Genomic DNA, 12,828 nt, shown 5'->3' with positions numbered 1-12,828 from the left:
GTTTTAATGAATAGAAATCTTTTATTATGAAATAATCTCAGACTAAAAAAGCACTGCAGAAATAATGCAGAGTTTCTGGATAGACATTTTGGATTCACACTTTGCCATTCCTGCTGTCATTCTTTTTCTTCCCCCAATATATATACATGCGTGTGTATGTGTTTATGTGTATGTGTGTGTATTTCTGAACCATCTGAGAATAAGCTACAGATATGATGCCCATTTAACTCTAAATGCATCGGTGTGTGTTTTGTAACAACACGGCCATTATTTCGTATAGCGAAAATATAGTTGCCAAAACGAGAAGACTTGTACTGACACAATACTATTAGCCAACGTACAAACCTTACTCATATTTTGCCACCTGCACCACAGGTGTTCTCTGTCTGGTTAAGATCACACATTGCATTTAGCTGTCATGCCTCCACGGCTCCCTTCATCTGGAGCGTACTTCAGCCCTTGTCTTTGATGACTTTGACACCTATGAAGCGTGTAGGCCAATTATTTTGTGGATTGCTCCTCACTTTGGGTTTGCTTGATGTTTGCTCATGATTTGATCTGCACTGTATTGTGGAACTAAACTTTGAGTGGCTGATATACTCACATGGTTCAAAATCCAAAAAATTTAAATGAGCACTTACTTAAATCAGGTGACTTCCTACTCATGTCTCCACAGCCCCTGCTATCCCTCCCAGAAGAAAGGTGAGGATGATCGTTTCTTGTGTCGTCTTCCAGAGGTGACTACAAAAGCCCATGAGTGTGTATATATATTCCCTTCAATTTGTTATCCAATTGGTAACAGATAGCATTTACTCAGGATTTTGCACCTTGTATTTCATGTTTAGTTTTTTTCATTTCGCATCAGTACATCCAGGGCTTCTGTCTTCTGTTGTATGGGCATACCACAGTTTATTTAACCAGCCACTCATGGCCATTAGCCTAGATGCTTAATACCAGTGGGCCTCAGACATTTCTTCACTGTTGCTGCTGCCTCTCTGAATTACTGATTATACTTGGAGCGGGACGGCAGATCATGGAGATGAGTGACTCAGGTGTTGAGAAGTGGAACACAGTTGTCAACTGGGTGTGACGATAAGCTGTAAGTGGAAAGAAATCGTGAAGTACAGTAATAGACCCAAGATGTATCAGCACAGCATGAAAGCTGCTTTCTTTTCATCTTTCTTTTTTTATCTGTCCCACATTTATGTTTATTAAAAACTGACATAAACAAACAAACCTGTACAAAAAAATATGCCAAATCACTGATTACTTTGAAATAGTAATCTCGAGAGACATTATCGTCTAGGACCCCCTCTTCCTCTGCCACGGCCACGTCCTCTTCCTCTACCTCGGCCTCTTCCTGCAATGGCTTCCCTCTTCTTAGATTTCTCCTTGGGTTCAACATCCACAAGTAACATATCCAGAGGTCAACTGTCTGATAGAATAAAATATCGAATGTTACTCCCTCGGATACTCAGTGTTTCCAGCTGTACAGGTTCTCTGTTCTTCAGGGTCATTTTCACAGCTTTAAGATGTGTATTCATGCTGACGTCCCACCTGTGATTGTTCTATGAACCTGTGTTCCATTCTTCAATTCAGTAGTTACAGTTTCATGACTTAATTTCATCAAAAATCTCACGAGCTTCATTCTAGCGGCGCCATAACCTTTGGGGTCGGATAGCACCCAGAAACCAACTACCGAAGACCGACCGACTGGACGTAAGAATGGCCGGAAATGCCTACTGCAGGAGCTCCAGACGTAAAGCCTTTTCATCTTCACAGTTTTGCCCTCCTGTATCAGCCACTGGTGTGCCTAGGACTTGCCCAAGGATGACTTATTTGCCTTCAGTTTATCTTCTTTGTCTGAATATAAAGAGTGAGCATTTAGCCTAATCATATCTTACCACCGTTTTAAAAAATTTAAAGACTGTGAGCTAGATTCTACTTCTCCAACCCCCCAAAACAACTATGACATACACTCTACCAGCCTTTTAGAATACCTGTGTACATCCTTTGCCCAATTTTATGTTGGGTTATTTATACATAAAAGAGGCCTCTTATTTTATTTATTTATTTACTTACTTATTTTTGAGTTGGAGTCTCACTCTGTTGCCCAGGCTGGAGTGTGGTGGCACGCTGATGGACCCCACAGCCTCGACCCGGGCTCAGGAGATTCTCCCACCTTGACCTTCCAAGGAGCTGGAACCACAGGCATGTGCCATCACACTTGCCAAATTTTTAAATTTATTGTAGAGATGAGGTCTCACCAATTTGCCCAGGCTTGTCTTGAATCCCTGGACTCAGGCAATTCTCTTGCTTCTACCTCCCAAAGTGCTGGGATTATAGGAATGAGCCACCGCATTCAGCAAGAGACCTTTTATATAGATAGAATTCCTTTGCTATACCTTGCCAATATTGTTATCCACCATTGTTTTTTGGAATTTGTTTATAATATCTCCTGCTATGATTAAGTTTTGAAGTTTTATGCAGTTAAATTTCCTTTTTATTTGGCTTTGGGGTCATGCTATGAAAGGCTTTCTGTACCCCAAGATTATATAAATATTTTTCTCTGTTTTCTATTAGTTTTATAATTTTAAACTTATGTCCTTGAGCTATCTGGAGTTTATTGTATATGATGTGAGGTGGGGCTCTAGCTTCATTTAACATGAAGTTAACACCCCACTCATCAGACAGATGTTCAGCACGCACCTACCAAGTGCTGAGCAGTGTCCTGAACACTGGGAACACAGCAGTGAGTCCACAGGTAAGGTCCCTTTCTCTTAGAGCTTACTTTCTAGAAAGGGAAGGCAGACAATGGAAAGGAAAGGCTGTAGGGACAGTGTTAAGTGTGGTGGTAAGCACACAGCAGGACTGCTGTAAGTGCACTCTGCCTCCACCGCACTGCTGAAATGAGTGAATTTTCACACCAGCAGTTCTCTTCTATCCTCATTCTGTGTGTCTCCCTCCAGCTCCTGATGTGGTTGACCGTGACCCCCTTCTGGAAACTCTCCCCTGACCAGATATCCCTCTGGCTCTCTTTTTTTTGAAAGCAGGATTTATTGAGAGGACAGAAAAGCTCCCACAGTGGGAGGGGACCCAAGGGGGCTGCCCCTCTCTGTCCCTCAGTTTCTCTGACTCCCTTGCTTGCAGGGGGTGGCTAGGGTTCTTGGCCTTCTTCTGGTTCTACAACATAGGGAAGTGGGTGCCCTTGGGTTCCAGTCCTAGCCGGGTTATCTTGGATATGTTATTTAACCATTATAATCACCAGATTCCTCGTCTGTAAAATGGTGATATTAGTGCTGTCAGTCTAGCAGGCTATTGCATGGATCAAATGAGGGCAGGAATGTGAGTCTCCTATTTGTGTAAAAATCAGGTCAAATGTGAGTGATTGTTTAGGGAACCCTCACTCAGTGATGTCTGTCCTTGAGATAATTAAATGCTTGCCGCCTGTCTCGTTAGTTCCTGTGCTGAGGACCAGAGACCTAGGCTGCACTTGCAACGCCATTTTCGAGCCAAGCTGGGGTTTTATTGGTTCTCTCACAGCCTAGTGATCACATTCTGATTCCTCCTGTTCGCACATGCTTTCGTCCACTGACTGGAATTCCCACTTGTGTTGTAAAGCTGCATGCTCCCTCGGCATCTTCAAGCCTCTGAGAGAAGCGAGTTGGGCATGAGACTTGGTGGTGAGTTCCCTGCTCTTGCTAGAGATGCCTCTGCCCAGCAGGAAAGGCCCCTCCCTCCTAGGATTTGCTGACCAGGTCACTGGGTGAGGGGCGACTTTTATTTTCAGGATTAGTGACATCCAAGATGTGTCTGTGGTTTTCCCTGGGAGGAATGGACTTGCTGGGTTCAGCTCAGAGAAGTCTGCCGGGTGCGTTGTACTGAGGGACCACAGGAGCCTGGCCTCCTTGGTCTGTGGCCCACATCCCACTGCCCGGCACCTTTCTCCTCGGTCCTGTGTGGCCTCCAAAATTCATGGATTTGAACTCGAAGTCCCTGGTGCCATAGAACCTTGTTGCGGAGTGTTTGCTGGGTGTCCATCTTCAGGTGGCAAGGACTTTTCTGTGGCGAATGGAAGCGGAAACACATCCCAAGCCTTCCCTTGCTCAGAAGCTCTGACGGAGACCAGATCGGCGCTGGGCTGGGCCTGGTTTTGGAACTGAGTTCAAAGCCACTTTTAGAGACTGCCCTCTCGAGCAGGAAACCAGCTTTCCAGACCAAGTGTGATTTCCCAGCTGGAACAAGCAGAGCAGAGCCTGGTGCTGAGAAGCCTCCCCGAGCGTCCCTCCGGGTGGGTGTCGGGCTGCACAGACCTGGCGCATGAGCGTCTCCCAGGGAATCGCTTCGGAGATCCCTGGGCCTTTGGAGCGACTGAGCCACTTGAGGTGTTTTCTTGGAAGAGAGCTCTGCACCACTGATGGGACTCATCTCCCTGGGTTTGTGTGTGTCTTGTCTTGGAGGGAGGCAGCGAGTTGTCTGGATTAGATGAACCCCTGTGTCGGCAGCACGTGCCCATTGCCTGGACCACACGGAGCAGCTGGGAAATACTCGCAGTGACCATGTTCTCCTCTTCATCTCTACTTTGAACCGGTTTCCTGTCTCCTCCCCCTTCTGGGTCTTCACCTTCTTTTACGAGCATTTCTTCTCAGCCATGACCTGGATCCATGGCCTCTGCTCTCTATTCATTTAAATATTTGTCAGCTCTTCTCTCCCTTAGAGGAAGCAAGCGTTTCTCTTCCTCTGCCCTTATGTAGTTGTTTACCCTAGTCTTCACTGGAAGACAAGTGAAAAGTGCTTTAGCTTTCTGGCATGCCAGGGTTTGGGCATTTCATATCTAGCAGCCTCACGTTTTAGGTATTCTCTTTATCATTCTCAAATTTGTAATCTGCATTATTACTCATTTGTTGACGAAAGGCGCCAAATTCTGTAAAATAATTAAGGTTTATTCTGAGCCAAATATGAGTGGCCAGGCCTGTGACACCTATCCCTAGGAGGTCTTGAGAACGTGTACCCACTGTGGTTGAATTGCAGCTTGATTATATACATTTTAGGAGGACAGAAGTTACAGAAAACCATAAACCAACACGTGTGGGATTTATATGGGTTTGGTCTGGGAAGCCAGGGCATCTTCAGCTGGGGGCTTGCAGGTTCCAGGTGGATTCTCAACTTTCCTGACTGGTAATTAGTAGGAAGATCAGTAGGGGAGATGTCCTGTTGAGATGAGGGGACGTAAAATTCCAAGTTTCTTGATACGTAGATGAAACCTTACAGGTGGCAGGCCTTAGAGAGGATAGGTTAGTGTCTTAAAAGGTGCCTGGATTCTGGGAATCCCCAAGAGACAGCTTTACAGGGTTATGAAATGCTTTGATTTTCCTTCTTTATCTATTATGTGATATATGCCTGAGTCATGTTAGAAAGTACACCTTGTAGGCTGAGTGCAGTGGCTCACACCTGGAATCACAGTACTCTGGGAGGCCAAGACAGGAGGATTGCTTGAGATCAGTTCAACACCAGTCTAGGCAACATAGCAAGACCTTGTCTCCACAAAAAAAAAGTTAACCAGGTATATTGGTGTGCATCTGTAGTCCTAGCTACTCAGGAAGCTGAGGTGGGAGAATTGCCTGAGCCCAGGAGGGTGAGACTGAGGTGAGCTGTGATTGTGCCACTGCATTCTAGCCTGGCGACAGAGTAAGATTACAAGTGTGACCCACCACACCTGGCCTTCTTAAACCGTTTTTTAAATGAAAGAGGCAAAGATTTATTTTATCTCTGGATAGTGTAAAGCTACCTAAGTATAAAGCAATAAAATAAATCATTAAAAAACACATTGATAGGAAAAAAACAACCTTATGACCATCACTGCTGGTTTCCGGTAAGCTTTCCCAAGGACAGCATTCTAGAAGAGGAATCGCGGGCCAAAGGGTGCATATGGTCTTGCTGCATATCACACAACTTCGGATATTACTGTTTTTAATGCTAATTTATTTAGTATATAGAATGATCTCTCAAGGTAGTTTCAGTTGCTTTTATAACAGATTTCTATGGATTTGATTACTATTGATATTTGTATTCTTGTGTAAATAACCTAATTCAACAGATACTGAGTGCTGTTCCTAGCACTGGGAATATAGCAATGAGCACCAGAGGCAAAGATTGCTTGAGGAGCCTTGTATTCTTATTGGAGAGCAAATACATTAATTAAGAAGGGAGGGAATATGATACAGTGATAGGTGCTGTGTGGAAAAAGAAAGCAGTGTTAAGAAAGCTAGATTCGTTAACAAGGGTATGATTTTATGGGGACGGTCAGGGCCTCTCCTTCAAGAGAAGAACATCTTGGATGGAGGGAACAGCAGGTGCAAAGGCCTTGTGGTAGGAGGCTGCAAGGCGTTGTCTGAAGGGGAGAATGCTGAGAGATGTAGCAGGTTCTTTAAATTCTCTCAGTCCTTCTGTGGAAAAAAAATCCTGCCGTTATTTCTGGGAGTTCCTTCTCGTTCTCTGAGCGTTCCTTCTTTTTGACTAGCGGTCTTTTTTATTATTATTATTTTTAGTATTATTATTATTTTTTTGAGTTGGAGTCTCACTGTCACCCAGACTGGAGTTCAGTGGCCGCTCCAGCGATCCTTTCGCCTCAGCCTTCCAAGTAGCCGGAATTACAGGCATGCGCTACCATGCCCAGTTGATTTTTTGATTTATTGTAGAGATGAGGTCTCACCAAGTTGACCAGGCGGGTCTCGAACCCACGGGCTCAGGCAATCCACTACTTCAGCATCCCAAGGCATGGGATTATAGGCTGAGCCACCGAGCCTGGCTAGCGGTCTTTCTTATGCATCAGCTTCTCGTTTGTATGAGGATGTTCATTTTTCATTGTTGTTTTTGGTTTGTATATGCAGCATTTCCCCCTGCTCCCTGGATTATCTTAGGGGGGCTATTTATGCCATTGCCACAGCCCCGCTGCCATCATGGTGGGTTTTCTGGAAGCAGCAGAAGCAGACACACATCTTTTTGATATGTTCTGCATCCTTCAGACTTGCTCACTGGTTTGGATACGAGATTCTCCACTTGTGTTTGATGGCATCTCACCCTGTCTTTTGTCACTCTGAATGTCATCTAGTGGCTAGTATGGAAGCTCACTGCATTGTCATTTGGAACATACTTTATCTCCCCTGCCCATTGCGTTGCCAAACATGACAGATAGTTAATATATGTTTATTGAGTGAATATTGGATGACATCAAGTAGGATCTTCAGAAATCAGATGAAATATAGATTTAACAGACACAGAATTGTGTTAGTGAAATTCTCATCAATGAAGATTGGATAATCATCAGGAAGAGTGAGTGGGGAGGTCAAAGCAGCAAGGATGGGATTCTGGGGACAGTAACATTTGGATGAAGGTCAAAGGTACCCCAGCAAAGGAACAAGTGGAGCAGAGGGCACGCACGGCAGCACCAGGTTTGGATGAGCACGCCTGTTGGGCTTCCTGATGAGGGAGCCCCTGAGGATGGGGAGGGCCCTTCGGGGTTCAGGGAAGGGATGCACGGTGGACCCCAAAGTGGAGGAGATGCAGACAAGTCCAGACTTGTGATTCCAGACTGTTGTTCAACAAGGCGAGCTCCGAAGGAAGCGGAAGACAGCAGGCACTGAGAGGAGTCAGAGGCAGAGCTGCGCTGGTTTGTCTTCTAACAAGGGAGAGACTCAGAGCGTCCATAAGAACAGAGAGGGGAAGTGAAGACAGAAAGGTGGGGAAGGAAGGAGCCTGGGCAGCATTGCAGATTGCAGGCTCTGGATCTCCTTACTTCCAGTTTCGCGTGTCTTGCTGCTGCGGTGTCCATCATCGAGTCCTCTTGTCATCCTGTCCAAACCATGTGCAGAAGGCCTCGACCGAGCCCTGTGCTCAGTTCTTCCCGTCATCTCCTTGCTTGTTATAACAACCTGGAGGGTGGTATTGTAGGCCCCTTTTACAGTGGAAGGAACTGGCTCTGAGAGGTGAAATGGCATGCCAGAATTTGAGCACAGGTTGTTGTGTTTTGTTTTGTCTTGCCTTCGAGTTTCATGCTAATTCTTAAAAAAATAATAATAACAACTTTCTTTTCTTGCCCTGCTGTGACTTACTTCCTAGTGTATTTAGTAAAACTAGGACTTCTGGATCCTGGGTCTAATTTTCTGTCTAGCATCATTTTCTTCTTTTTCTGTCCTCCAGTTTTTGTGCAGCTGTTGGATGCTTTGCTAGGTTTTACTCCTGATCTATAAGAGATGGGCAGAAGATAGAAAGCCAGGAGTACGGTCTCTGGTGCCAGCATTACTGCCAGTAAACTTCTGAATGTTAGAACAAAGGTGAAAAGTATTAGTAATGTGGGAAGCAGTGAGCTTTTAGCCCTTAATCAATGGTCATTAGACTTAAATCAGTTGATGTTCAGTTATGAAGGAAACAAAATGAAGAACATATATAGAGTATTAGAATTCTATTATAAAATACTATGCATTAAAACATAGGTGGGGAATCTGTAACATTTGGAAGCCTATTGTTTGTGTGTTATATATGATTTTGAATCATTTTCAGAGAGGTACTGGGTAACTACCTGCGTGTGTGTGTGTGTGTGTGAGAGAGAGAGAGAGAGAATATGTACATATACATGCAAATATGCGTAGGCAAACACACACACATGAAGAGCGTTTATATATTGTTAGAGTCCCTATCTACCTTCATGCTAACATGAGCCTTGCAAATGTTTAAGATATACACATATCTTTACTTCCATTAATAGGAAAATTGACATAAAAGACCATAGTAGGTTGGGCTCGGTGGGTCAGCCTATAATCCTGGCACTTTGGGAGGCCGAGGTGAGTAAATTGTCTGAGCCCACAGGTTCCAGACCAGCCCAGGCAACTTGGTGAGACCTCATCTCTACAATAAATAAAAAATTTGGTAGTGTACACCTGCAGTTCCAGCTACTTGGAAGGCTGAGGCAGAAGGATCGCTGGTGCCCAGCAGGTCAACGCTGGGATGCTGGGGTGGCTGTGAGCATGCCATTGTACTCCAGCCTGGGCAACAGAGTGACTCCAACTATAAAAAAAAAACCATCATAAATGTAGAGGTATCCAAAAAGTGTGTTTTTCCTTAAATAGGACAATCCAGTTGCCATCTCAGGGCCTCGGCACTGGCTGTTTCCGTCTGGGATGCTTTCCCTTACATGTTCCTATGGCGCCTTCTTTTAGCCTCCTAAAGTCTTGGTTTCAATGTCACCTCTTCAGCGAGGCCTTTCCTGATAACCCTGTTTAAATTTCTAAACCTTTTCCCTCACTCATCATGTTCCCTGTATTCACTTTTTTTTTTTGAGTTGGAATCTCACTCTGTCACCCAGACTGGAGTGCAGTGGCACGCTCCCGGCCACCACAGCCTCCAACTGCTGGGCTCTGGTGATCCTTCCACCTCCGTCTTCCAAGTAGCTGGAACTACAGGGGCGCGCTACCACACCCGGCTAATTTTTTTGATTTACTGTAGAGATGAGGTCTCGTCAAGTTGCCCAGGCGGGTCTCGAACCCATGGGCTCAGGCAATCCACTCACTCAGCCTCCCAAAGCGTGGGATTACAGGCTGAGCCAAGGAGCCTGGCTTCCTGTATTCACTTTATTGCTTACATTATTTTTCATCAAAATATAACATGTAAATACTAAGTGCTTAACTCATTTATTATGTTGATGGGCCTTCTTCCTTACACTGAAGTATAAGTTCCATAAGACCAGAAATTTGTTTTGTTCATTGCTATCACCAAAGCACCTTGACCAGTGTCTGGCTCCATAAGTATGTATTAAATGAGTGATTTATCAGTCTGGCTGCTATCTGGAGAAGGCACTGTAGGGTAGCAAGAGGGTGAGCAGAAGTCCAGACAGGTGGGTACCGAAATTGTCTAGTTAAGTGTTAGGAGTAGCCTCATGATTACACAGGGGGTGGAAGAAATATAAAAGGAGCAAAATAAATGAACTGGCCCTGTTGGAGATGTGTGGAACCTGCGGCGCAAGCCCTACCCCCAATCCTGTAAAAGCTCCTGGCCTCTGCTGTGGCTTGTCTCAGCCATGTGCACTAAGACATCTGTGCTTTACCAGACTCCTTGGACCTGGAGGCTTATTGGGGTCCTGGTGGATATCAAGCTGTATAAATCCTGTTAATAAACTAGGGAAGGCTAAAAAATCACTCTAAGGCAACAGGGAGTATGGAGTATTTTCAGTATTATCATCACTCGAAAGTCGTAGGAAAAACAGAAAGGCAGAGAGAGATGTGTATTGCTTCATGTAAAATAATGATAGCAGCTAACAACCATTGAATTCTTCTTACATCCGAGCATCATGTTATGTACTTTATAAAGTCTTTATTTAATGAGACCGCATAATGTCAAAAATCAAAAACATTTTTCAGTCCTGGAAGAGTTATTACAGTTTCTGACCTGTAATGCTCAAGTTCCAAGCCCACAATACTTCACTAATTCTGAGTAAAGCTACTCTAACAATTTTTCATTTTCTACGCAGACAGTCATGTAATCTGGGAAAAATTAAATCTTCTCCCATCTCAAAAGCCTAATTGTATTGATCACCCTTTTGGAATAATATTAAATAGCAGTAATAATAGTAACCATCTTTCCTTGACTCTGTTATTAGTGGAAATTCTTCTAGTATTTTATCATTATGCTTGGTACAGTGCTAACATTTTGAGTCAGAAATAGATAATGGATATTGATTAAATACTTTTGAAAAATCTATTTGGGCCGCGCTCTGTGGCTCAGCCTGTAATCTCAGCACTTTGAGAGGCCAAGGCGAGTGGATTGCCTGAGCCCGTGGGTTCGAGATCAGCCTGGGCAACTTGGCGAGACCTTGTCTCTATAATAAATTTTAAAAAGTTAGCTGGGCGTGGTAGCACGCACCTGTAGTTCTGGCTTCTTGGAAGGCTCAGGCAGAAGGATTGACAGAGGCCAGCAGGTCAATGCTGGGGTAGCTGTGAGCATGCCACTGCACTCCAGTCTGGGTGATGGAGTGAGACTCCAACTCATCCAACTCAAAAAAAAAAAAAAAAAAAAAAGCCACCTATCTGGTTGAGCATATGACCTGTGACCTATTAATATAATATTAATAGATTCTAAATAGTGAAAGATTCTTTAATTCCTGGACAAATCCTTCTTGGTCACGGTATCTAAATAAACAGCTATGTTTAAGAACATTAAGTCTTGGCTCTGATATTACAGTGACCCGATGGGGTAAGTCTGCTGGCAACAAATTTTTAGTTTTCTTGATATGAGACTGTCTTTATCACAACTCCATTCCAAAAGGATATTTGCTGATACCGTACTCTGGGCTTATAGCTATTTTCTTTCAGCATTTTAAAATAATTGGTCCAGCCGGGCTCGGTGGCTCAGCCTCTAATCCCGCACCTTTGGGAGGCTGAGGTGAGTGGATTGCCTGAGCCCGCGGGTTCAAGACCCGCCTGGGCAACTTGGCGAGACCTCATCTCTACAGTAAATCAAAAATTAGCCGGGCATGGTAGTGCACGCCTGTAGTTCCAGCTACTTGGAAGGCTGAGGCGGAAGGATCGCCGGAGCCCAGCAGGTCAAGGCTGCGGTGGCTGGGAGCAGCCACTGCACTCCAGTCTGGGCGACAGAGTGAGACTCCAACTCAAAAAAAAAAAATTAATTGGTCCACTTTCTTCTAGCATCTGTGGTTTTGAATTAGAAATTCATTTATTCAAATTGCACCCCTTATAAATAATGTATCATTTTTCTCTGGTTGCTTTCATTATTTCTTGTTCTTATATTTTTAGATTTTGGTTATTATGCATCTGGGCATGAATTTCTTTGGATTGATCCTGTTTGGTGTTTGCTAATCTTCCTGCATCTTTTGTCAAATATAAATGTTTAGTCATTACTTCTTCATTTTTTTTTCTTTTTCTTTTTGGCACCAAACATTTTCTCCTTTCCTGGAACCCCAGTGAGACTAATGATAGACTTTTTGGTTTTGCCTCAGAGATCCCTGGATATTTAGTAAAGGGTAGGGCCCTTTAGGACTCTCTTACTTTTGTGGGGAAGTTATAGCCTGCTTTAAAACTTAAAGAGAAAAGCTTTAAGAGTGTGTCATCCTCCCTCAAGAGTTTAAGTTTCAAGTATGTTTTGGTACTTTGTTCCAAATAAATATGTCACCAAAGGGTAGTTTATGTATTACTTTTTTTTTTTTGAGTTGGAGTCTCACTCTGATGCCCAGGCTGTAGTGCAATGGCACACTCACGGCCACCCCAGCATTGACCTGCTGGGCTTTGGCAATCCTTCTGCCTCAGCCTTCCACGTAGTAGGAACTACAGGCACACACTATCATGCCCAGCTAATTTTTTATTTATTGTGGAGACAAGGTCTCGGCAAGTTGCCCGGGCTGGTCTCAAACCCACAGGCTCAGGCAATTCACTCACCTTGGCCTCCCTAAGTGCTGGGATTACAGGCTGAGCCACCGAGCCCGGCCTGTTTATGTACGTTATCTTACATCTGATCAGATTATTTTTATCTTGGAGATAGATATATATATATGAACTCAGACTCAGAGAGACACATAACTACTTAAGATGCTGTTAAGAGCCAGGGTTTGAATCTAAGTTTGTCTGACTCCAGTCAGCAATCTTTTCACTGTCTCATACTGTGATGTTTTATGAAAACTAGTCTGGTGTAGAATTCTAAAATTTTTTTTTTTTTTTGAGTTGGAGTCTCACTCTGTCACCCAGACTGGAATGCAGTGGCCGCTCCTGGCCACCGCAGCCTCGACCTGCTGGGCTCCGGCGATCCTTCCCCCTCAGCCTTCCG

General features: G+C 44.2%; 1 pseudogene; it reads right to left on the bottom strand.

Moving 5' to 3' along the window:
* Positions 1 to 1,288: 1,288 nt before the first annotated feature.
* LOC110595845 lies at positions 1,289 to 1,648 on the bottom strand (annotated as a pseudogene).
* Between the last annotated feature and the right edge of the window lie 11,180 nt (positions 1,649 to 12,828).

This window comes from Carlito syrichta, unplaced genomic scaffold (assembly GCF_000164805.1).
Source record: "Carlito syrichta isolate Samal-C Ts95f unplaced genomic scaffold, Tarsius_syrichta-2.0.1 Scaffold304683, whole genome shotgun sequence".
NCBI classification, from domain to species: domain Eukaryota; kingdom Metazoa; phylum Chordata; class Mammalia; order Primates; family Tarsiidae; genus Carlito; species Carlito syrichta.
This window is presented reverse-complemented; position numbering and strand designations above follow the sequence as displayed.